Source organism: Triticum aestivum, chromosome 1D (genome assembly GCF_018294505.1).
Source record: "Triticum aestivum cultivar Chinese Spring chromosome 1D, IWGSC CS RefSeq v2.1, whole genome shotgun sequence".
In the NCBI taxonomy this organism is placed as follows: domain Eukaryota; kingdom Viridiplantae; phylum Streptophyta; class Magnoliopsida; order Poales; family Poaceae; genus Triticum; species Triticum aestivum.
The window spans coordinates 413,292,267-413,318,417 of NC_057796.1; the positions used below are offsets into that span (position 1 = coordinate 413,292,267).

General features: G+C 47.0%; 1 pseudogene; it reads right to left on the reverse strand.

Moving 5' to 3' along the window:
• Window positions 1–12,613: 12,613 nt before the first annotated feature.
• On the reverse strand, window positions 12,614–23,907 carry LOC123159824 (uncharacterized; annotated as a pseudogene).
• Window positions 23,908–26,151: the final 2,244 nt, after the last annotated feature.

A 26,151-nucleotide genomic window follows, 5' to 3' on the forward strand; every position in this document is an offset into this window, starting at 1 on the left:
GTGAAATGTTCGCAAATCAAAATAATTTCCGAGTTTAAAGAAACACATTTTCTAAAATTATTCTGAATGTTTAAAATATATTTACGTTTTCAAAAAAAATGATAAATTTAAAAAATGTTCATGTTTTCAAAAAAGGTTCATGTTTCCAATTAAAATTGTGAATTTCGAATGTTTCAAAATTTGTTGTGTATTTCTAGAAATGTATATAATTTCATAAAAATGTTTGTGTTTTTCAAAATTATTCAAGTTTCCAAGAATATTCAGCAATTTATATATTTTCTAGAAGTTCAAAAAGAAACAAAAATTGTTTCCAATCTGACGTTGGAGTATGTTCTTAATGGTTCGAGCTAGCCATTGGTTAGTCGGACTCGTTTTGTCGAGTAGCTAGCAACACGTAGTTGGGTCTTTAAGGGCATGATTTTGATCGTTCAACTCATCGTTTTTCGAATTTTTTCGTGCCTTACAAATATAGGTCGTCTTGGAGCCTACCAGTGTGTTGGCCCATGCACGAACTGATATGCGTCCCACACGCTATTTTGCGGAACTAGCATCATATAGTAGTCCCCACACAGTTGTCCCAAGAAAAAAAATTGCTCCATCGCACAGGCAGTATTGGGTCTCAGCCGCACTCTCCTACTGGGCGGTCCGCATCCGGCCCATTGATCCTCGCCGAGGGAGCGAAAAATATTTGACGGTCGCAAGGAATAGAGCATGTGACGTTGCATCGAAATCCTCATGCGGATGCCAACTGGCTAGGGCGCCTTTGTTACATAAAACTGGTTGGTCCTCCTATAAAATATACATATAGGTTTTGTTCCTCACGCGATTTTTTTGTTTGTCCCCCGAGTGGGACGAATAGGCCTACCCACACATTTCTTTTTCTGTGAGACGGATGAGCAACAAAAAATTTATGCCCCGAGGGAATTGAACTATGGACCTTCCATATTGTTTCGATAGACAAAACCAACTCATCTATCCAGCAATTATGATGAGAATAGTATTACCTTGGAACTTTGTAGTAAATCGGCACCCGTTTGTATATGTCCATAGGTTGTCTGGAAATAAGAAGTTTGTATCAAAATAAGAAAGTTATCTCGAGAATCATGAGCAGAAGGAGGGACTCCATAAATATTTGCCCGTGCTAGCTTGCAAGTGCCAATAAAAGAGAATATATTGGCTCAAATAAAAAAATTGTGGCCACACGAGCGCTAAAATAATCAAACAAAATAAACCTTAATAAAGAAGGGACATTGATGTCTGGTTATGCGCTAAATATGCTAATGAAAATGGGTTTTATGCGCTACAATTAGTAATCCATCCGGTTACGCCATCGCAAGAGAGAGTGGTCTAAGCAACCGTGCCCCGAAATCGCTGCATAGCTACCAAATGAGGAGGCAGACACAACCCCAAGACAGAGGCGGACGCGGAGGAAAAAAAAGGCACGAGTTGGATGGTTGCCGCCACGCCGACTAACTCCACCACTATCATGATCTCGCGGGATAAACATGACCCACAAGAATACCACAACTCCTCGCTCTATCGCACTGCTGTGGAGATTGTTTTCTATGGTCACATCAATTATCTCTCCATGGCTTCTTCAAAGAAATATCTCTCCCGTTGCAACGTACGGGCATATGTGCTAGTATTACCTAAAGATGGTGATGATCTGCTTGATGCATGGATTTAAAAGCTTTTGCTGGAAAAGACATAGGTTTACCTTTTGCGGGATTGCGTTGTTGTTGTGGTGAGAAACTATACGTGTTTGGAGCATGAAACGGTGACACATTATCATGGAATGATCTCCTATATCAGTCAAACTTTACAATCCTGGATGATACTATTACACAAGTGAGGCAACTACACCATGGAGGATACTATTACAACTGATCTTCAACACTGCACCAAGGCTCGAGGGGATGGTAGCGTAGCTAGTTTGCCATGTTGGTTTGGGAGAACTTGCTGCAAAATGTTGCTTTAAATTCACGCTGAATGTTGCTATAATGGAAATGGGGAAAATCATGCTGAATGTTGACTCCCTTGCTAACAAAACATTTCCAAGCTACGTAGTAATTACTTGATGAGGCACAACGATATGATAGTCTTACACGTGAGACATTAACATGTGGATCTCGCTAGACTGAAACAGAGGCAAAGTGCAAATACCAGCAGCACATTACACACGGATACGTCTTTCTGTCGGGCGGTAATCAGAAATGCCTGCTACCTGCCGCTGAAAATTTTCAGACAAAATTCAAATTTATTAATGTCAACATTCTCGTGTTTGCACAAGCTATGACATCGAGCCAGTTATGAAATGTGCACGGAGGCCCGACGACTTCGCCCGGAGTGAAGTGACGATGTGTCTGGGTATCTAGCTCTACACGCTAATTAACCAAAACGACGATGTGAAATCAAACTACCACTGACATTACACATCCTGAGAGGATGCACCCACCGATCTGGTCAACTTGCTGCTACCTCGCCAGCGAAGAGCGCGACGGACGCGCGCGACCAGCGCCACGGACACAACGACGGCGACGAAGGCGCCAGACAGTATCCAGGCGCTGGCCAGTCCTTGCGACCCCGCGGCAGCGCTCAGGTTCACGCCCGGCCCGCCGCCACGGCGCGGGTAGCACCACCCCACCAGTTGTACGTGTTCGTCGACCCACCTTCTTCCTCGCCACTCCGTGATCCACCTGCACCTTCACCGCCCTCCTCCCCTTCGCCGGCGCCGGCGCCACCACCGCCTTCCCCCTCGCCACCCCCTTCGCCGACACCGCCGCCGCCAGCCCGACCTCCGGCGGGGCAGACGATGCACTGAAAGCGCGCGGCTACGCAAAGCACCGTCAGCAGCAGCGCGAAGAGCCGCTTCGTCGACGTCCTCCTGCTCCTCATGGTCGCCGCCCTGCGCTCGCGCTCGTCCGCTGGTGATCAGATGGATAAGCTCGATCGCCTTCCCGGTCAAGGCTGGGCGGACTGCAGGTTGTTGCGCGTTATGTGGAGGCTCCGTCTTCATATGCGGCAGTTGTTATCTTGCTCGGTGTGCAATGTGTAGAGAGAACGTCCGGGTCGTATGCCCTGCCTCGATAGATCGCCGCCGTATGAATGTACGATCCTGCCCATCCAACGGCAGGGGTACGATCTTCTAACGGCTTTCTTGAGTAATATCTTCTCTCCAACCTAAGAAAAAGTAGGACCCCGATAAATCCGAACGTTCGGATTTTAAGCATATTATCCCGAACGTTTTTTCATGGCAACTTTAGTTGACGTGAGGTGACAACTTTAATTGTTAAAACATCGCAACTTTGTCTCAGTTCGTTTTTTTGTCAGAAAATTGTCATGTTTGCCAAGCTGGTGTGAACGAAAGATGCAAAAACGTTCGGATTGCCATGCTTAAAATTCGAACGTTCGGGATTTATCATTACCGAAAAAGTAAGGTTCCTTGTTCCACCCTTTTTTCGTCAAGCCCTCCACATGTAGCGATCGATCTTAGTTTTTTTTATACTAGGAAATATGCCTGTGTGTTGCAACGGGACAAAAAACAAATCTTGCCTGTTCTGAACATTTTTTGAAACTCTGGACAAAATTTGAAAGCACAACATTTATCGGACCTGTGAACAAAATTTGAAAATGGGATTTTTTTTTAAATTTGAGGACATAATTTGAAAATGCAAACATTTTTTCAACTTTACGAACATTTTTTAAAACTTGAACATCTTCTAAATTTGTGAACGAAATATGAAAATAGGAAGATTTTTTGAAATTTATGAAATAATATAAAAAAACTTAACAATTTTTGAAGATTTCGAAGTGATTTTTTCTCCATAGAAATGAATAGGCATTCCACTATGCATCTCTCTGGGGCAAATACATGCATGTATGCTGCTTTAACAAAATGAGGATTAAGCTTAATGAATTGTTTGGTTCTTACGAAGAATCTTGATAGTGTCGCTTGATTATATCACGCATGCACATGTCGCGTTTTCTCCTATAGAAAAACATGAGTCCATAAGATATACTCCTTCCGTCCAGAAATACTTGTCGGAGAAATGAATAAAAACGGATGCATCTATAACTAAAATATGTCTAGAACTCTAGATACATCCATTCCTTTGACAAGTATTTCCGGACGGAGGGAGTAGATGTAGAACGGGCACGACCTTTTGTCTCGTTGCAACGCACGGGCATGTTTTCTAATAAATAACTAAATATCAGAAACATAGTGAGTGGGGCTAGGTAAAGAAGTCACAACCTAAGTAAATCGGCCAGGAAGGTTTTCAGTTTGTTGTTTTTAGTGGTTACTTTGTGTCGAATTGTCATTCTTTAGTGAGTACTAGCTATTGTTTTCCTTGACGAATTACAAATATGAATTGGCCTATCGGTTGTCTTTTTCAAAAGAGAAAAACACTACGGTTAGTTGTAGCACAAAGCACAGATCTCATGTTTTAACCATTTTGACATCGTTTGCGACACCCTAGTCAGTCGGCGTGCAATAAAGTATAGGCTGCTCACATTTTTTGAGATCAATCGGCTCGAGAACAAAATCAAATGGTTTAAAATGCAAGACTTGAGATTCGAGATTGTAGCGACCCGACTCGTTAAGAGTCGAAGTCTCTGTGCTTATCGTGCTAGTCCCTGGATCGACTTGCTAGCACACACAGTACTCGATGAAATAACAGAAATAACACACATCTCTTTATTACATCGATAGTCGAGGAGCCATACATTTATTACAAAATAGGGCATAGAGCCAATAAATAGATACTGCGGAAGCAAAGTAGTAAATGAGTCCAACTCCACGAGCAAGGTTGAGTGTAGAACATCGACCTATCGCACCTTAATCCTCGTTGGATATCTGCAACGTGATAAGTTGCAGCCATATAGGTCAGTACATTGAATGTACTGGCAAGTCACATCATAAGTGTAAAGAACCTACTTGTACATGCAATTTGGCTAGTGGAAAGCTCTAAGTTTAGTTTTTTGCATAAAGCTAGTTTTTCCCTATTAGGAAAGATGTTATTCTACTACTACACATTTGCATAGGATGAGTTGGCAAACCCAACTCCATCCGTTCCCAAGTTTCATTTAAAACCCAACTGTTTAATTAAAGGTGAGGAGATCTCCCGGCATTTCCACTACTAGATGCTCAACTTGTCCGTAACCGGGGACACGGCTAATCGATTAGGTTTTAACACTCTGCAGAGGTTGCGCACTTTTCCCCACAAGACTCGACCACCTCCATGATCGGAAGATCGAGACATAGTCTTTCGAAAATGTTCCCCCTTAACCCACGGATAGGCCGATACACCTACATCATTCTACATCTGCTAGCCCATCCCGGAAGGGGTCACACTAACTACTCAACTAAGCCAGAGCCCATATTGGCTTGTGGCTGCACACGTAAGCTTCTAGACATGAGAATACGATTGATCTCTTTGAGCCTGAGCGGACGGTCCACTAGTGGTGCACCACCATGGATTTCCCATGCGTGCCCCACTGTACTTCGCCACCATTCCAACAAGTTTCCGCCCAGGTAGTTCATTAATTATCTTAGGTCCTATTTACTACATTGTCACTCATATTTTACAATGATCACTCCCCAATCCACGTCTACTTAGCGAAGCAACATAATGTAAAACGATGGCGACAATGTGTAAGGTTCAGACCTACCTTAATGAACTACTGGGTGTAAAGCATAGTCATATGGCATTAATTCCTACCATGCAGTCCTACCGCAAAGAACTAAGTGCATAACAAAAACATAGGTAATGAAACATGATCAAGATGCAACTTGCCTTGGTACTGCTGGTTGAATTCTAAAGACTGATATATTCTGCTTCGCACTCCGCGCGATCTATCGCAAAGAAGATAAACAAACATAAGCAAACATTTCAGAGAACCAAGAAGAGCATGCAAAGCAAAAAGTCTTGGAAAAACCAAATGAACAAACAACACACTTAACTAGCATAAAAATATTCTAAGTGCAAAACCACATGGGCCTATGGTTCAAGAAGTGATGTGAACTATAGTGCATACTATGCATACTAGTAAAAATATTAATGGACAGATTCTGGTGTGTGAAAATTATTGTGACAAAGGTCTAGGTGATAGGGTTTGGCTACGGTGACAAAGTGCAAAAAGAATCAACTTAATCGGAGCTTCGGTTTGGGAGATATGGCCATTTGAAGTTCGAATTTGAATCTGAATAAATTCAAATTTTAATCTGACAAAATTTTACAAAAGGGATACCACTGGATAGATCTAAACATAACGAAGAATTTTCCGCTGGTTTCATCGAGTTTGGATCTACGGTTAAAAAGTTGTGGCTACTCGAAGTTCTGGGACTAATCTGCTAATTACAGGGACTAAACAGAGAAGAAAACTATCGCAACCAAGTCCCTGGCCACACGGCAGATTCCTACTGGCCGAAAGGTGTTCGCCGCGTAGCTTATACAGCGGACGGCCACAATCTAAGAAAAACGGCGGCGGCGGCTAACTTAAACAAAAACTGATCGGTTTTAAATTAAAAACCCACGGTTAACCGCGTACCGGTTTGACTGAAAAAACAACTAACCTAATCTAATCTAGGCCGTCGGTGACCGATCTAACGGGCGAAGGTGGGGCGGTGGCTCACAGTGGGCTGGCGACGTCGGCGACGAGCAGAGGACGACGGCGCGGCGTCGGGCGGTGGCGGGGCAGCGGCTACGGCGGTCCTCGGCGTCGGGGAAGAAGACGGGGAGGTGCGGCGCGTCGAGGGCGTCGCGAAGGTGGTGTCGGCGTTCGTCGGCGGCGTCGGGACGGGGCGAGGCGAAGACGGCGGGGCTCGGTGCTCCGGCGACTCCGGCGTCGACGGTGCGGTGGCTCCGACGGGACCTAGGGGCAAAAAACGTGTCAAATAGATGCGCGTTATCGCGGTGATCCAATTGACAAAGGAAGGAGAGCTATGGGGTGCCACAGACGACGAAATGGACGAAGGAGTGGCACGGCTCCGGCGAGATGCGAACGGCGCCAGCAAGCGGTAGGGGCGGCGTGGGAAGAAGCGGGACGGCGAGGATGGAAGAGGGGGCCGTGGCCTTTATATAGGCGCGGCTAGGAGCTCTACGGAGCTGCCGATAAGCCTCATCCGCGAGGGAGCCGAGCGGCGATTGCGGGAGCGCGGCGAGCATACTTATCCCGCGCGGTGCGGGAGGTTGAGGACGGCCTGACGGGCGGGGCCCGCCTGGCAGCGGCAGCGAGAGGAGGCGAGCGAGGGCGGGCGCGGGCGGTTGACCGGTGCGGGAGGCTTCGGGCGCGCGGGCGGCCTTGGGCCGAAAATGGCCGGTGGGCTGGCTGGCCTGGCGCGGCTGGCTGAGTGCGTGCGTCCCTGGGCCGAACTGGTTTCGGTCCACGCGGGTGAGTGCGTGCGTGCGTGTTTTTTAAACCGAACACTAAAGTGGCCCTAAATAATTCAAATGAATTAATAAAAACACCACAATAATTTCTAAAATAACTATACAGTATTTAGAGCCTAATGAACATTAACTTAAGAACAAAACATTTTGAACATATTTTCCTAATGCAATTAATGCACTTTTTGGAAATAAAATAAATACCAATAAACTCCTAAACTTCAAATAATATTCAAAATAAAATTTCCCACTCTTTTATAAATTTGAGGAAGTCATCTTATCCCCTCTCATTTGTTTTTCTCGAGTGGAAAAATATTATTTGAATATTTCAAAAACTCCAAAATGCAAAGAAATATGATATGCATTGAATGATTCTATTAACATCCAAATTTAATAAAAATTGGGATGTTACAAACCTACCCCCCTTAAGATGAATCTCGTCCTCGAGATTCGGGTTGGCCAGCAAAAAGGTGTGGATGGTCCTGTCTAAGATCTTCCTCTCTTCCCAAGTAGCTTCCTCCTAGGTGTGGTGACTCCACTGAACCTTGCATAACTTGATGATCTTGGTACGAGTGATTCTCTCTGCAGTCTCAAGAATCTTAATAGGTTTCTCCTCATAAGTCAGATCATTCTCCAACTGAATTGCCTCCAGTGGCACTGTATGTCTCAAAGGAATGTCTGCCATCTCTGCATGACACTTCTTCAGCTGGGAAACATGAAACACATCATGAACTCCCGACAAAGCCTCTGGTAATTCCAGCTGGTATGCAACCTCTCCTCTACGTTCCAGAACTCTGTGTGGTCCCACAAACCGTGGTGCTAACTTTCCTTTGACTCCAAATCTCTTAATACCTCGAAGTGGAGACACTCGAAGATATGCTCTATCTCCCACTTCATAGATCACTTCCTTGCGTTTAGCATCGGCATAACTTTTCTGCCTTGACTGAGCTATCTTAAGTCTGTCACGAATCAACTTGACCTTCTCCTCAGAATCCCTAATCAAATCAGGTCCAAACAATTTGCGATCTCCAACTCCATCCCACATCAAAGGTGTCCTGCATTTCCTACCATACAATGCCTCGAAAGGGGCCATCTGCAAACTGGCTTGGTAGCTGTTGTTGTACGAGAACTCTGCGTAGGGTAAGTTATCATCCCAACTAGACCCATAGTCTAGCGCACAAGCTCTCAGCATGTCCTCCAGAATCTGATTGACTCTCTCTGTCTGCCCATCAGTCTGTGGATGGAAGGCTGTACTGAACTCTAGCCTGGTACCCAAAGTTTCATGCAACTGATTCCAAAACTTTGAGGTAAACTGTGTTCCTCTATCTGATACGATGCTCCTCGGAACTCCATGCAGACATACGATCCTGGTCATATATATCTTTGCCAGCTTAGCACTTGTATAGGTGGTCTTCACTGGAATGAAGTGAGCAACCTTGGTCAAACGATCCACTATCACCCAAATGGAATCATAACCTGGACGGGTCCTGGGTAACCCCGTGATAAAGTCCATACCAAGTTTATCCCATTTCCAATCAGGTATCGGCAACGGCTGAAGTAAACCTGCTGGTTTCTGATGCTCCGCCTTTACTCTCTGACATACATCACATATTGCCACATACTCGGCAATCTCTCTCTTCATACCGGCCCACCAAAAACTTTCCTTCAAGTCCAAGTACATCTTGGTGTTGCCTGGGTGTATCGAATATGGTGAGTCATGAGCTTCCTGAAGAATCAACTTCTTGATCTCCGGGTCATTGGGTACGCAAATCCGTTGCTCAAACCATATGGTTCCATTTTCATCCTCACGGAATCCTTCTGCTTTCCCTTTGCTCATCATTTCCTTTATCTCAGCAATACCTTGGTCCAACTTCTGGGCCTCTCTGATTCTTCCCAACAAGGTGGACTGTACCTCGAGTGCGGCAACATAACCTCTTGGAACTATTTCCAACTGAAGGTCTCTAAGCTCATCACATAACTCCTGAGGTAAACCTCCTGCTGTAAGGGTATTAACATAACTCTTACGGCTCAAAGCATCCGCCACAACATTGGCTTTTCCTGGATGATAATGCAGACTCACGTCATAATCCTTTATAAGTTCCAACCATCTCCTTTGCCTGAGATTCAACTCCTTCTGCGTGAAAATGTACTTCAAACTCTTGTGATCCGTGTAAACATCACAACGATTCCCAATAAGATAGTGTCTCCAAGTCTTGAGTGCATGCACTACGGCTGCCAACTCCAAATCATGCGTGGCATAGTTCAACTCATGAGGTCGAAGATGTCGTGAAGCATAAGCTACAACCTTTCCCTCTTGCATAAGAACACCTCCAAGTCCCAGACGTGAAGCATCACAATACACCTGAAAGTCCTTGTGCACGTCAGGCAGGATTAGCACTGGGGCTGTGACCAAACGCTTCTTCAACTCTTGAAAGCTGGCTTCACACTCTTCAGTCCAAACGAACTTGGTGTCCTTCTTCAACAATGCTGTCATGGGCCTTGCAATCTTGGAGAAATTTTCAATAAATCTCCGGTAATATCCAGCAAGTCCAAGGAAACTACGAATCTCACCAACTGTGGTGGGTGCATTCCATTCTGTGACTGACTCTACCTTGGTAGGGTCCACTGCAATCCCTTCACCTGACACTACATGTCCAAGGAATCCGACTTCCTTGAGCCAAAACTCACACTTGCTGAACTTGGCATAAAGTTGATGTTCTCTGAGCTTCTCCAAAACTAAGCGCAGATGTTCAGCGTGTTCCTCCTCATTCTTGGAGAAAACCAATATGTCATCAATGAATACCACAACGAACTTATCCAAGAACTCCATGAACACCTTGTTCATCATGCTCATAAAATAAGCAGGGGCATTAGTCAAACCAAAGGACATGATTGTATACTCATAAAGCCCATACCTTGTGGTAAAAGCGGTCTTGGGTATATCCTTCTCACGGATCTTCAATTGGTGATAACCCGATCGAAGATCGATCTTGGAGAAAACACTAGCTCCTTCTAGCTGGTCAAACAAGTCATTGATCATCGGTAGGGGATACTTGTTCTTGATGGTCACCTCGTTCAAAGAGCGGTAATCCACACACATCCTCAAGGTTCCATCCTTCTTCTCCACTAAGAGTACTGGGGCTCCCCAAGGTGATGAACTCGGGCGAATATACCCTTTCTCTAGCAACTCCTTAATCTGTTTCTTAACTTCCTCCAAATCATTTGCGGGCATTCGATACGGCCTCTTGGAGATAGGTCATGTACCTGGCAGCAACTCAATCAAAAACTCAATCTCCCGATCTGGCGGCATACCCGGTAACTCCTCCGGAAATACATCGGGATATTCCTTCACCACTAGTACTTCTTCCTGGACAACTCCCGTAAGAGAGTTCACCTGAGTCCTCTTAGGCTTAAGCCTAGATACATACTTGATCCTCTTCTTCTCTGGGGTGGTGAGAAAAATCGATCTACTAGCACAATCAATGTTCCCCTCATACTTGGACATCCAATCCATCCCTAGGATTACATCCAACCCTTGCGACTCTAGTATGATCATGTCTGTGGGAAAAACATGTCCCCCTATGTTCAAAGGCAACTGGAAACATCCCTGACTAGCCATAGACTCGGCTCCTGGGGAACTCACTAGAATGGGTGACTTAAGAGCTATGGTAGGCAACTTATGTTTATCCACGAATCCCCTTGATATGAATGAATGCGATGCACCAGTGTCAAAAAGAATGAGTGCTGGAAATGAATTAACCAAGAACTTACCAATGACTGCGTCAGGCTGCTCATAGACCTCCTCCACATTGACATGATTCACATGCCCCTTAGTGAAAGGATTAGGCTTCTTGCCTCCAGAATTCCCATTTCCGTTCCCATTCTGCTGCTCGGGACACTCATTGGAGTAGTGCCCTGTCTTCTTGCATTTGAAGCAAGTGATGTGACTCAGATCTTTCTTCATTGGTGTAGAAGAGTTGAAATGCTGCTGGTTGCCATTCCCTCCATTGCCATTGCCATTGCCATTTTCATGCTTGTGACCATGGTGGTTGTGTCCATTTCCTCCATGCTGAATGTGGCCTCCATGGTTATGATGATTCCCTCCAAACTTGCTAGTGCCTGATCCAGAACTTCCTGAGTACGGGCTGTAGCGGGGTTTCTGTTGAACACCAGAGTTATACTTCCCGTGATCGTACTTCCTCTTACGATTCTCCATCTGCTGGTGCTTGCCTTCGAGAATGGTAGCCTTATCAACCAGCTCCTGATAGTTCGCAAAGGTCGCCACAGTCAACTGAACTCCCAACTCATCGTTCAGTCCCTCCAGAAACTTATCTTGCTTGGCTGCATCAGTGGCCACGTCCTCTGGGGCATAACGGGCCAACTTACTGAACTCATCAACATACTGGGATACCGTGCGTCCTCCCTGGCGCAAGCTGCGGAACTCCTTCTTCTTCAGACTCATGGCTCCAGCTGAGACATGAGCAGTGCGGAACGCCTGCTGGAACTGAGTCCAAGTCACACTCTCCAAGGGGTATGTGGTGGTGTAGTTCTCCTACCAAGCAGCGGCCGGGCCATCCAGCTGATGGGCGGCAAACTTCACCTTCTCATCATCATTGCATCCTGCCGTGGCCAGCTCCCTTCCTATCTTGCGGAGCCAGTCATCCGCGACAATCGGCTCCGTGCTGCTGGAGAACACGGGTGGGTTCAGCCTCAGAAAACGGGTAAGACTGTCAACTGGGGGTGGCGGCGATGGGTTGTTGTTGTTGTTGTTGTTGTTGTTGTTCTGGTTCTGGTTCTGGTTCTGAATGAGCATCTGCATAAGAGCATTCTGCTGCTGGATCAATTGCGTGAGCTCCGGCGGAAAGTTGAATCCGGGGTCATGTCTTGGAGGCATCTGATGGGTTTAGAGTGGATGAGGAGTTAGAATAGAATAAGGCCTAGTGAGTAAAATCACACTACCCATATGCACATGATAGCAATAAAATTTCAAATCACTCCAATTCAATTTCAAACAAAGAGGTTCACACAAATGATCAAACCTAAGGTAAGCCATGTCACAAGATTTGACAAGGTCTTACAAATGAAGTAAAACTAATCGGATAATGAAATCGAATTTCTAACTCTCATGGTGGTATAAAATCTAACTCTCATCGGATGAAAACCAGTCAACCATGTTGACATCAGGTGTCCTTGCATCACTGTCTGTGTCGTCATCTCCAAGCTCATCATCCTAATCCTTGTCCTGGCTGACAAAATCTCCATAAGAGTGATCCTCCTGGATGTTTTCCCTCATCCAGCTTCTCCTCGGCCTCCTCAAGCTCAAGCTTCAGGTCATCAATCTTCTCCTGCAGTGCGTCCAGCTCTCCCTCATGCTTGATGCGAGCGTCCTGGAGTTCCTCCTCGAGATCGGCCTTGCGAGTCATGAGGTTCTTGATGACAATCATGTTGTCAGACAACTCCAGCTCCATCATATGAATGTGATCCTCCATGTCCTGGATATGGGATGCTATCGTCTCGTCCTCCAGGGTACGCACCACATCTCCATTTGCGTCGCGGCGTCCGTACATCACGAAGGAGGTCTTCTTGAGGTCCTCGTCATACTCCTCCCGAATGCGTCCGAGAGCAATGTGAGCAGCAATGCCCCTGCCCAAGCCCCATGTTGCAGTATCCACATGGAAATCAATGGGCTTGGTGCGGTTTTCGAGGATGCGTCCGGGGAATATGGGCATCAATCCTCCAACGTGTCTCCTCGGGCAAGGTGGCAGTGAAAGTTCCAGTGAATGTGGGAAGCCCATTCTTCAGGTGCTTCACGATCTTCATCAGCTGCCGTCCAAAGGGCATGGTCTCATCGGGCTGCTCGAACTCGACAATGGCGGACGACATCTACATTTTGAAACAGGGAAGACATTAGTAATGAAGCAGAGAAGGTACGAGACCAAAGGATATATAGGGAAAGTGAAAAATATAGCTTTTTATCCTATGGCTTTTCCATTTTCTAGGGGTTGCATCCTACAGTCGACGTGTGCTCTGATACCATCTTGTAGTGACCCGACTCGTTAAGAGTCGAAGTCTCTGTGCTTATAGTGCTAGTCCCTGGATCGACTTGCTAGCACACACAGTACTCGATGAAATAACAGAAATAACACACATCTCTTTATTACATCGATAGTCCAGGAGCCATACATTCATTACAAAATAGGGCATAGAGCCAATAAACAAATACTGCGAAAGCAAAACAGTAAATGAGTCCAACTCCACGAGCAAGGTCGAGTGTAGAACATTGACCTATCGCACCTTAATCCTCGTCATATCTGCAACGTGATAAGTTGCAGCCATATAGGTCAGTACATTGAATGTACTGGCAAGTCACATCATAAGTGTAAAGAACCTACTTGTACATGCAATTTGGCTAGTGGAAAGCTCTAAGTTTAGTTTTTTGCATAAAGCTAGTTTTTCCCTATTAGGAAAGATGTTATTCTACTACTACACATTTGCATAGGATGAGTTGGCAAACCCAACTCCATCCGTTCCCAAGTTTCATTTAAAACCCAACTGTTTAATTAAAGGTGAGGAGATCTCCCGGCATTTCCACTACTAGATGCTCAACTTGTCCGTAACCGGGGACACGGCTAATCGATTAGGTTTTAACACTCTGCAGAGGTTGCGCACTTTTCCCCCACAAGACTCGACCACCTCCATAATCGGAAAATCGAGACATAGTCTTTCGAAAATGTTCCCCCTTAACCCACGGATAGGCCGGTACACCTACATCATTCTACATCTGCTAGCCCATCCCGGAAGGGGTCACACTAACTACTCAACTAAGCCAGAGCCCATATTGGCTTGTGGCTGCACACGTAAGCTTCTAGACATGAGAATACGATTGATCTCTTTGAGCCTGAGTGGACGGTCCACTAGTGGTGCACCACCATGGATTTCCCATGCGTGCCCCACTGTACTTCGCCACCATTCCAACAAGTTTCCGCCCAGGTAGTTCATTAATTATCTTAGGTCCTATTTACTACATTGTCACTCATATTTTACAATGATCACTCCCCAATCCACGTCTCCTTAGCGAAGCAACATAATGTAAAACGATGGCGACAATGTGGTAAGGTTCAGACCTACCTTAATGAACTACTGGGTGTAAGCATAGTCATATGGCATTAATTCCTACCATGCAGTCCTACCGCAAAGAACTAAGTGCATAACAAAAACATAGGTAATGAAACATGATCAAGATGCAACTTGCCTTGGTACTGCTAGTTGAATTCTGAAGACTGATAATATTCTGCTTCGCACTCCGCGCAATCTATCGCAAAGAAGATAAACAAACATAAGCAAACATTTCAGAGAACCAAGAAGAACATGCAAAGCAAAAAGTCTCGGAAAAACCAAATGAACAAACAACAAACTTAACTAGCACAAAAATATTCTAAGTGCAAAACCACATGGGCCTATGGTTTAAGAAGTGATGTGAACTATAGTGCATACTATGCATACTAGTAAAAAATATTAATGGACAGATTCTGGTGTGTGAAAATTATTGTGACAAAGGTCCAGGTGATAGGGTTTGGCTACGGTGACAAAGTGCAAAACGAATCAACTTAATCGGAGCTTCGGTTTGGGAGATATGGTCATTTGAAGTTCGAATTCGAATATGAATAAATTCAAATTTGAATCTAACAAAAGTTTACAAAAGGGATACCACTGGATAGATCTAAACATAACGAAGAATTTGCCGCTGGTTTCATCGAGTTTGGATCTACGTTTAAAAAGTTGTGGCTACTCGAAGTTCAGGGACTAATCTGCTAATTACAGGGACTAAACAGAGAAGAAAACTATCGCAACCAAGTCCCTGGCCACGTGGCAGATTCCTACTGGCCGAAAGGTGTTCGCCGCGTAGCTTATACAGCGGACAGCCACAATCTAAGAAAAACGGCGGCGGCGACTAACTTAAACAAAAATCGATCGGTTTTAAATTAAAAACCCGCGGTTAACCGCGTACCGGTTTGACTAAAAAAACAACTAACCTAATCTAATCTAGGTCGTCGGTGACCGATCTAACGGGCGAAGGTGGGCCGGTGGCTCACAGTGGGCTGGCGTCGTCGGCGACGACCAGAGGACGGCGACGCGGCGTCGGGCGGTGGCGGGGCAGCGGCTACGGCGGTCCTCGGCGTCGGGGAAGAAGACGGGGAGGTGCGGCGCGTCAAGGGCGTCGCGAAGGTGGTGTCGGCGTTCGTCGGCGGCGTCGGGACGGGGCGGGGCGAAGACGGCGGGGCTCGGTGCTCCGGCGTCGACGGTCCGGCGGCTCCGGCGTCGACGGTCCGGCGGCTCCGGCGTCGACGGTCCGGCGGCTCCGACGGGACCTAGGGGCAAAAAAACGTGTCAAACAGATGCGCGTTATCGTGGTGATCCAATTGACAAAGGAAGGAGAGTTAGGGGTGCCACAGACGACGAAATGGACGACGGAGTGGCGCGGCTCCGGCGAGATGCGAACGGTGCCAGCAAGCGGTAGGGGCGGCGTGGGAAGAAGCGGGACGGCGAGGATGGAAGAGGGGGCCGTGGCCTTTATATAGGCGCGGCTAGGAGCTCTACGGAGCTCCCGATAAGCCTCATCCGCGAGGGAGCCGAGCGGCGGTTGCGGGAGCGCGGCGAGCATGCTTATCCCGCGCGGTGCGGGAGGTTGGGGACGGCCTGACGGGCGGGGCCCGCCTGGCAGTGGCAGCGAGAGGAGGCGAGCGCGGGCGGGCGCGGGCGGTTGACCAATGCGGGAGGCTTCGGGCGCGCGGGCGGCCTTGGGCCGAAAATGGCCGGTGGGCTGGCTGGCCTGGCGCGGCTGGCTGAGCGCGTGCGTCCCTGGGCCGAACTGGTTTCGGTCCAGGCAGGTGAGTGCGTGCGTGCGTGCGTGTTTTTTTAAACCGAACACTAAAGTGGCCCTAAATAATTCAAATGAATTAATAAAAACACCACAATGATTTCCAAAATAACTATACAGTATTTAGAGCCTAATGAACATTAACTTAAGCACAGAACATTTTGAACATATTTTCCTAATACAATTAATGCACTTTTTGCAAATAAAATAAATACCAATAAACTCCAAAACTTCAAATAATATTCAAAATAAAATTTCCCACTCTTTTATAAATTTGAGGAAGTCATCTTATCCCCTCTCATTTGTTTTTCTCGAGTGGAAAAATATTATTTGAATATTTCAAAAACTCCAGAATGCAAAGAAATATGATATGCATTGAATGATTCTATTAACATCCAAATTTAATAAAAATTGGGATGTTACATAGATACAACTTACCACAATATTTTTAGTTGTGGCTGCGGAAAAGAACACTCCATCTGTATAGGTCAACCAATGACGGAGGCAGGGCCAAGCTGGGACCATGGCCCAGACCAACATTGATAAAACAACATTGCTAGAGCTACGAATATGACATTTTGGTTTTTTTATTTGCATTTTAGTGGTTTTGGCCCTCCTAAAGTGGTGTACCTCCTGTAGGCCCACCTCATACACTTTTTTCTGGCTCTGGCCCTCCCAACGGTAGAGTCTCTAATCCCAACTTGTATGGTTTCTAAGATATCGCCTCTATGTTCATTGCAATTTTTTAGGGTGATCCACATAACATAAACCTATCGCTCGGGGTAAAATGTATTTAAAGTGAAACTCGATACAAGGCATTGAATATTTATATGGTGATATGTTTTTCCTTTATTGCCACTCAAGAAAATTCAGAAATGTGTTGCACCTAATGTGACTTAAAAATAGTAGTGTGCGATTGTTGAAGGACTACATGTCAAATATATGAGGAGAGTGGAGGAGGAACGTGGATGAATGACCACTAGCTCCCCTTTAATTGTAATTTTGTTACTGATTTATTAATCACATATCTGATTAGTTTTATTTGGTTATGTTGGTTCGTGGGAATTAGAGGTGGGGAATGATAGTTGAGTGGTGAGGAGATTAAATTCTATTAGAGGGGATGGGGAGAATCCCGACACAGCTCACAAGTAGCAACCCCTTGGCTTATATAGGGACCAGGGATACTAGGGTTTACATGAGGTTGGTTACATCTAGGGATAAACAGGCCGAACATTCAAACGAGTCTTGAAGTGTGCACTAAGTCTTCAGAGGATTCCATCTTGAGTACGCCTTGGGCTAAGGTAGTCTTGGCCCATTCGTTAACAATCCAGGGGTCCTCGGCCCACCCCACTATTATGGGGCCGACGTGGTTTGCAGCCCCTAGTCCGGGACACCATCACTGTCGTTTCTCTCTTCCAGCTGCCTCATAATTTTGTATTCATCTCTACTGAGAAATCGACAACGAATTTCATCAGAGGAAGCATGTGATCTAACCAGAACCAGCTTCCAGAGCTTCTTTGATCGTTGACTACTCCTTGAGGTACTCTTTACTCTTAAGTTTCTCTCTCCCTGCCACCTCAAAATTTTGTATTCATCTCAATTGAGACACCGACAATGAATTTCATTAGAGCATTTCTAATTCATGACTGTATAACATGCTGCTTAATATTGTTTTACTGGTCTAATTATCAGCTCCCAACTAGTTTGATACTCATATTATACAATCTACTTGATTCTCATGTTATACAATATTTGGCTTTTTTTAACCTCTACTTGATTCTTGATGGAAATTTACACCACATATTGTTCCAGGTAAGCATGCCGAACACTGGCAGAGCTTAGAGCAACATAGGGGGCCGTGCCCCCCCCCCCCGCCATATTTGTCAAGCTTCGCCACTGATGCTGAAGAACACTACGGATGTACCCGTCCAAAGCCATGGCCTTGGGCAGGAGGGCGACAATGACATCAAGTTCGCTGCCTCCGTCACTATGGGCACACTCGTCGTCGGTGCTGCTTTGCTGGGCGTGGCAATCCTTCTCCACCGTTTCTATAGTTTTTTTGAAGGCAACATTGATACGTCTCCAACGCATCTATAATTTATGAAGTATTCATGCCATTCTCACAATAGTTTTATATGGTTTTGGTGCACTTTTATATGACTTTTATATGATTTCCTGGACTAACATACTAACCTAGTGCCCAGTGTCAGTTGTTGTTTCTGCTTGTTTTATGTTTTCCAGAAAATCCATACCAAACGAAGTCCAAACGCGACGAAACTTTTTGATGCTTTTTTTGGAACATAAGAGACCCCCGAAGCTTCGTGGGAGGAACAAAAGATCCACGAGGAGGTGACAAGGCAACTCGACGCGCCAAGGGGGGTGGTCGTGCCGGGATACCTTGTGGGCCCCTCATAACTCTGTTTCACGTGATTCCAACTCTGAAAATTATTATAAATAGGGAAACCCCAGAAATAAACCTAGTACTTCGACTCCGTCGCCGCAAGACTCTGTACGGAAGTGATCCCATTTGGAGCCCTGTTTTGGCACCCTGCCGGAGGGGGAAGGGATCATTGGAGGCCATCTTCATCATACCGACGGTCTCCATGACGAGGAGGGATTAGTTCACCCTCGAGGCTGAGGGTATGTACCAGTAACTATGTGTTTGATCTCTCTCTATCGTGTCTTGATCCGGCACGGTCTTGATGTAACCATGGGTTTTGTTAAAATAGTCGGATTATATGGTGTTTTCCCCTCTCTATCTTGTTCTGATGAATTGATTCTTACTCTTTGAGGTTTCGTTATATTAGATTGAATATTTTGGATTTGAGAACACTTGATATATGTCTTGCATATGGATACCTGTGGTGGCAGTGGGGTATTATATTGAGTCACTTGATATAAGTTTTTGTAATTAACTTGCGGATTCCCGTAGTGACATTGGGGTAATCTAGGTACATGGGTTGATACACACTTTCGTCCTACATTCTCTGATAGAAACATTGGAGTGATTCTTTGCTGCATGTTGAGGGATTGTTATGTGATTCGATTATGTTAGCACTGTTAAGAGATTGCACTAGTGAAAGTATAAACCCTAGGCCTTGTTTCCAAGCACTACAATATCGTTTGTGCTCCGTTTAGTACTTACTAGCACATATGCCCGTGCGTTGCAACGGGAAAAATTAATATTTTGTGCAAGCATAATGTCTCACAGCACCGAATTCAATATGAAGAACATGCTGCAATGCAGCATCCTTCTACAAAATGAACTTAAAAAATACGTTGCAATTTAGCCGTGTTCATTTTTTTTTGTGGGGCATAATCTCCCACTGATTCCATTTAAATATAATCTTTTTAATGGCATTTAAGTATAATCCATCCTTTCATTAATTACCATGATGTCCTCACCCGTTTTAATCGAGAATAAAATCCTTCCTTTTCTAATTTAGTAGCCCCAACACATTGAAGCCTGCAAATCCTTCATTTTAATTATCCTACCTTTTTACCTCAAATTGTTCATGTAGAATTTACTAAGACCACAATTTTTCTTTTAGCTATTCCACCAGTTTACCCGTAATTCTTTCTTTAATTAACTACATCCGTTTAAATATTCTATTTAAGCCCACAATCCTTCCTTTATTAGCTCACTCGCTTAATTAGCTCGCCCTAAACATGATGACTGTGACTCGTGTATTTAGAGCGAGTTGGGATTAGTAAATGTGAAAGGCGCATAGGTTGTTGGTTGTTACATTGAAGAGCTAGACAGGAGGTCATGCGTTTAATTTCCACAATGTTGATTTATTTTGACCCAATTATTTTTCGCGGTCTCTTGAAAGCTCATAAAAGGCCCATCAACATACAAGTACCTGGCCCAGATTGCTTAGCGTGTGTAAACCAAAGGAAAAGGACTAAACCCAACCAAGAATACATATTCCCTTTAATAGTAGGTATAGATATAGATTACCTTGTTGTTTTTATTATTTCAGATTACAAAAATCTATATCTACTATCCATACTACACTTGTATCGCCATCTCTTTGCCGAACTAGTCCACCTATAAAAGTTACCATTATATTGGGTGTGTTGAGGACACAAGAGATTTCTTGTATTTGATTGCAGGGTTATTTGAGAGAGACCATCTTCATCCTATATCTCTCACGGATTGATAAACCTTACGTCATCCACTTCAGGGAAATTTATTATTGTCCTACAAAACTTTGCGCTTGGAGACCCAACAGAATCTACAAGAAGAAATTTGCGTAGTAGACATCAGACGCGCGTAGGGAGGATGTGTTGTCTGGCACTGTGGTGGCCTCGACGGCAGGCCTGGCAAGGTCGATGCAGCAATATCTACTCTGAAGATGGATCGACGGAAGACGACAGTGGCGACCTAAGAGAGTGCATCGGATTGGTTTGTGCCCCAGGCCTGATATGTGGCTTGGTTGGGGCCTCCGCCTTTAGATGTCATGCTTAGGTGTGAGGTCTGGGTATTCGGCTCACACTTTCTGCACCCCTTCATCAATGCATAGGAGTAGCGACATATGTTCCAAGATAGCGGCTTCAGACATATTGATGTATTACTTTGTAAGGTCTTTGTGAATTATTAATAAAATGGTTGCATGCATCTTCTGGATGCAGAGGCCAGAGATCATCCTCCTTTTCAAAAAAATACAATGTTGGAGTAATTCAACAAGTTGAGTTCTTTTAGCATAGTTTTTTTAAGGAAAACATTCTGAATCGGCCGATGGATTACACATTTTGGTCAGTCGTCTCCCAACTACATGCACACTCATCCTCCTCGTGGAATCTACACATGGTTCTTATGTGTCCTTACCCTTCTCGAACGCTCAAACCCTGCGAATTCCCTACCGACCAACATAGTCTTCCTCAGGCGTGCTCCTCGATTAGCTAATGCGCTTCCATCGTCGACACTTCTTTAGTCAACAGTATTGCGCGTAGCCTAAGCCCCTCTCCCTCTTTGCGCTTGTGCCTTCCTTTTCCCAACATTAGTGCACCTCCAGCCGTTTGACCCCCCAGCGCAACCGGCGAATGCCTTTTGGCGTTTGCGCCGGCGATTTTTTCGCCCTGGGGGCGATCAAGTTTCCAGCCGCCTCCCAGGTTTCAGGCCCCAGACTCCCAAAAAATTTGAAACTGTCTTTCCCACTAAAGAAAACGCCACAGGTTCAGCGATCATGCCAAAGGTCGGCGACCATCATGCCACAGGTCGGCGAGCAAAACACACCCAAATGTTCGGTGATCAAAAGGAAAGGAATCAGGGGACGCATGGGCGCAGCTTCAGCGCTCGGGCTCGCCGTCGGCGTGGACATGGTACTGTCCGTGGTGGGCGTTGGCGTGGCTTCAGTGCTCAGGCTCGGCGTCGGCGTGGGAGTCGGCGTGCTGCCATTGCTCGGGCTGGGGGTCGGCGTCGGCGAGGGCGTAGGGGCGGTGGTCGCCACCGGTCCGGGCATCTGGTTCAAGATGAGGCCGTGCTCTGCCAGGTACCATGCCTTGACCTGCTCGTCCATCATCGACATGTCTGCCGCCATCAAGAATGCCAGGTCGGTGTTCCTCTTCTTCGCGACGACGTTGATCCTGAGAAGGTCGATCTTGACGTCCTGCTTCGTCATCAACGCCGACCACCTCGCGTCAGATTTCTCCTCCCTCTTGGCGACATTGTTCTTGGCAACGGCGATGCACTGTTTGATCGACGATTGCAGCTGTTCGGCAGCTGGTGCCGCGTCCCTAGCCGCCTTGGCTCTTTTGTTGCCATCAGGGCGCCCTTCTACCGCCGCCGGGGCAGGCATGTCCGGCTTGTAGGTCTCCTTGGCCTTGACGAGAGCGAGCCGTACCTCCCTCCACTTCTCGCACCCCTCGATCTTGGAGAACACGTGAAGGAACTTGAACTCTTGGTCGCTGTTGTCCTGGCGAAACATGTTGAACATCTGAACCATCTGCACATCCAAAGAACAAGTGTCGGCGAAAAACAAGGCGAAAGAAATAAACCGGTGAACGATGGGCATACCTGCCCCTCGACGTTGGCGCCGCTTTCCGGGTGAGCCGCGACCTCGTCTTGAATCACATGCCACTTGTTGCAGGCCGTCTGAATGGTCGCCAAGTGGTTCGCCATGGCCTTCTCGTTGCAATCCATGTGGATGTTGGCGAAGTCGGGGTCGACCAACTTGCGCTCGTCGAACGCCGTCTTGATCCTTCTCGAGTATGTGTCGGTGTTCTGATTCGAGCCGGTGATCGGGTCGATGCTGACGGTCTTCCATGCTTCGGTGAGGCACTCGTCTTCCGTGGACGTCCACTTGACGTGAGGTTCGCCCGGCCTAGCGTTGGCCTCCCGCTTCTTCTTTCTTCCTTTCGGCACCGGCTCCGCCTCCGCCTCTGCCTCTGGCAGTTCTTCCCCCTTCACCTCTTCCTCGATGTTGTCGAGCTCGTCGTCCATGTCAGCAGCGGTGTCCATCGTCTTGTCTTGCACGCGGAACCCGGGGCACGAAGCGGCGGCGACCGAGCCACTCGTGATGATCTCGTCCATGTTGGCGTCGGTGTTGCTGAACTGTGGAGTCGAGCCATGGGTGAAGGGCTGTGTGCCACGGCACAGAGGCGGCACATGTGATGAGCAAGAGTACGCCGTCGGCGAGTAGCTGTACTGGGTGTTGAGGCCAGCGGTGAACGCGGGGGAGGGTGTGCGCTGGTCATGGTTGAAGCCGGAGGGGGAAGCACGCGGCGATGCGCCATGAAGGAAGGTGACGTTGGGGTTGAAGCCGCCATGCGCATCGCCGTTGGAGTAGCCAGGCGAGGGCGCGTACCCCCATGGTTGCGGTGGCGGCGAGAAGTTGGCCAGTGAAGCGACGCTCTGCTGGCTCCCTCACACGGCTTGTTGGTAGTGGCCAGGCGGAAGGATCATCATCCCCGCGTGAGACGCCTCTCCCTACTCCGCCGCGGCAGCCAAAGCCGTCGCGTCCCTGGCCCTCTTCATGGTGAGCCTGTTCCGCCTGTCGACAGTGACTGCCTCCCAGCGATCGACGTTGGCCTTCCACTATGTGTTCGACATGCTGGGGGGCCTTGCCAATGGCGTCCTCGGCTTCCTCTTCTTTGGCTTGACGGCGCCATCGGTGGCTACGCGAGGGGCCGCATATTTCTTTGGTGGCATGGCGGGCGGATCTGGGGGAGAATGGCAGGAGAGGCGTGGAAGAAGAGGGAAATGGAGGGAAAGGGGGACGAAAACGGTGGGAAATCGTCCGGTGTTTGCCGACAGAGCGGGCCCACATGCCTTTTTGCTTCAGCCAGCTTCCCCAGGCGCCCCCCGGCGCGCTGGGTTCGGCCTGGGTTCGCCGGATGTTATTTCGTCACAAACGGCGCGACTGGGCCGATTTTTGTCGCTGGCGATAAAAAGGGGACTTGGGGGCCTGTTGGGTGGGGCTGAGTAGAGATGCTCTTAGCCCGTTCAAGGAGAGATAATGTCTTTACACCAGCCATCACGCACACCGTCGGTGCTACAACCAACACTGCCGCACCCCGCGGGCTACAACAAGCTAGACTGACGGCTGCTATGAGTACCGACACATGTAGCTAGGAGGCCCGACTAACAATGCAGCGAGCTGGGACGATGACCGGGATGCTCTGATCTGCGAGGGCCATGAGCCGTGGCCCGTGTTGGGAGCGATGGCCAATTAATTATGTTGCAATTGGCATGGACCAGTGTTGTGGACGTGGGGGAGGCATTGCATTGCGTGTTGCATGGTCTCGACTCCAAATTGGGAGTGGTGGCCACTAGTGCTGCAATCAATGGGGTTCGGTGCTACGATGCGGTTGCTTCTGGGTTTAGGGATGCCATGTTGGGTGTGGTGGCCACAATGCTGCAATCGACGGGGATCGATGCTACGACACGAGTGCCGCTTGGATCGAGACGCCAATGCAGTGCCAAGAGAGATGGCCGCCAACGTGGGGATCGACGCGAGATGATGCTACGACATGGGTGTTCCTAGGGAAGATGAAGTCAGTGCTGGGAGCACGAGGACAAGGTGTTGTGAGCACGTGTCAACGCCGCCGTGAGTTGGTGGGGTGGGGTTGCGCAATGACGAGGACGACACCATGGTCCATGAGACTACGCAAGGAGGGGTACGAACGACACGAGGACGAGGAGCGGCAAAGGGGAACGGGATGACCGAGCCCCATGATTGAATGGTGTGCTTCTGAATCAGACAACACGTGAGGCGGCCGATGGTGCGCTTTGATTGGTTGTCCGACGCATAGCACCACCCTTTTTAAGTGTACTAAATAATTGTCCATGCATTTGCAAGTGGCGCATACATATATTATTGTAGGTTAGCCTATTATTTACCTGCCCATATTAATTTGAATATGTAAAAATAAACATTAATCTGGGAAATACGTGTTTGGTTTTTTTGTGAGGTAACACACAATTCAGGCGGTTTTCAGGAAAAAAATGAAAATAAAAAAGATGGGATGAGAAAATGAAGAGAGAGAGGGGGGAGAGAGAGAGGGGAGAGGGGAACATACATAAAGTTGCACGAAGGGGTGAACTGACATAACCTTACGTTCTTTGTAAATAGTAAAAGCGAGTGATAAAACGAAAAGTTGGGAGGGAAAAAGAAAGAATGGTGAGGGAGGGAGGGGGGACATACATAAAGTTGGACGAAGGAGTGGACGATGAGTGAATAGCAAAAAACTACCACATTACGGGCTATGGTTCCAAAAAACTACCGCTTTTTTTTAATTTTCCAAAAAACTACCACAAAAGTGGTTGGTTGTTCCACAAAACCCAAGTGACCGAACAGTTATGTTTTAAGTGGGGTTATGACACGTGGGGCCCGCCCGTCAGGGTTTTGTCAACCACAGGGCTCACGGCGCGTGGGCGACGGCCGTTAGGGCGCATGAGCCGTCTCGACCAGGTCAACACGGATCGGGTCATTCCTCTGTTCCCCCCATCTCTGTCTCCCTCTCTCTATCACGCGCGTCTCCCTCTTCGACCTAGCCGATGGCGTCGGCGGCGGCGAAACCAGTCGACGGCGGCCATTCAATGGGTGTAGATGGAAGGGGGGATGGAGGCGGAGAGTACTCCGAGGTTGACAACTAGCTGGGGAGTGGTAGCTTCGCAACCCAGCCGGCGGCGGCGCCGCCGCCGCAGCGGTCACCACAGGCTGCCCCTTTGACGCAGGCTCCTACGCCACAGGCTGCACCGCCGTCGCCTGAGGATTGCCACTTCTCGCTTGAGTACAGAGCGTCGAGGTCTCTTGCTGGCGCTGTGCATGCGGTCCAGCAAACTCCCATCACTGGGCCTCTGCATTTGGAGGGGTGGAGTAAGTTTATTTTTCTTCTCTTGATGAGCTCCTTCAATAGTTTCTGCATTTCTGCTTGTTTCAGTTCAAAAAATAGAGCATAATTTAGTTAGTTTTTTTACCAAACCTAGGTTGAGGCTGTTGTGATTCATCTTAGAACATGAACATGCACTGAATCAAAGTTGAGGAAACACTCTGTGGCATGTTTTGGATGCACCATATCATTTAGCACTGAAGGATTAGTTAGATTTAGTAGAAATGCATGATGGATTCAGAGAAGCATTTGTTGGATTCAGATTCATTACTGTACTTTATAGTTAGTGTGCACTGAATTTTGTAGCAAAAATCACTTAGTTAGGCTTTCATATAACATATTATGGTTTGCAGACTGGATGATGATATTTGGGAGGTGAGGCTGCATTTCAGGGTAGAGATAACATGGAAAGGAGGTTTTCTGTTTCAGACATCACTTTTCTTAACTTGATAGCTCTGACTGAAACTCAAGGCTATGGGTCAGATGACTACATGTACTGGGTAAAAGAACAAGGGATTGGAGAGGAAGGTTTATTGCTTCTGGACAGTC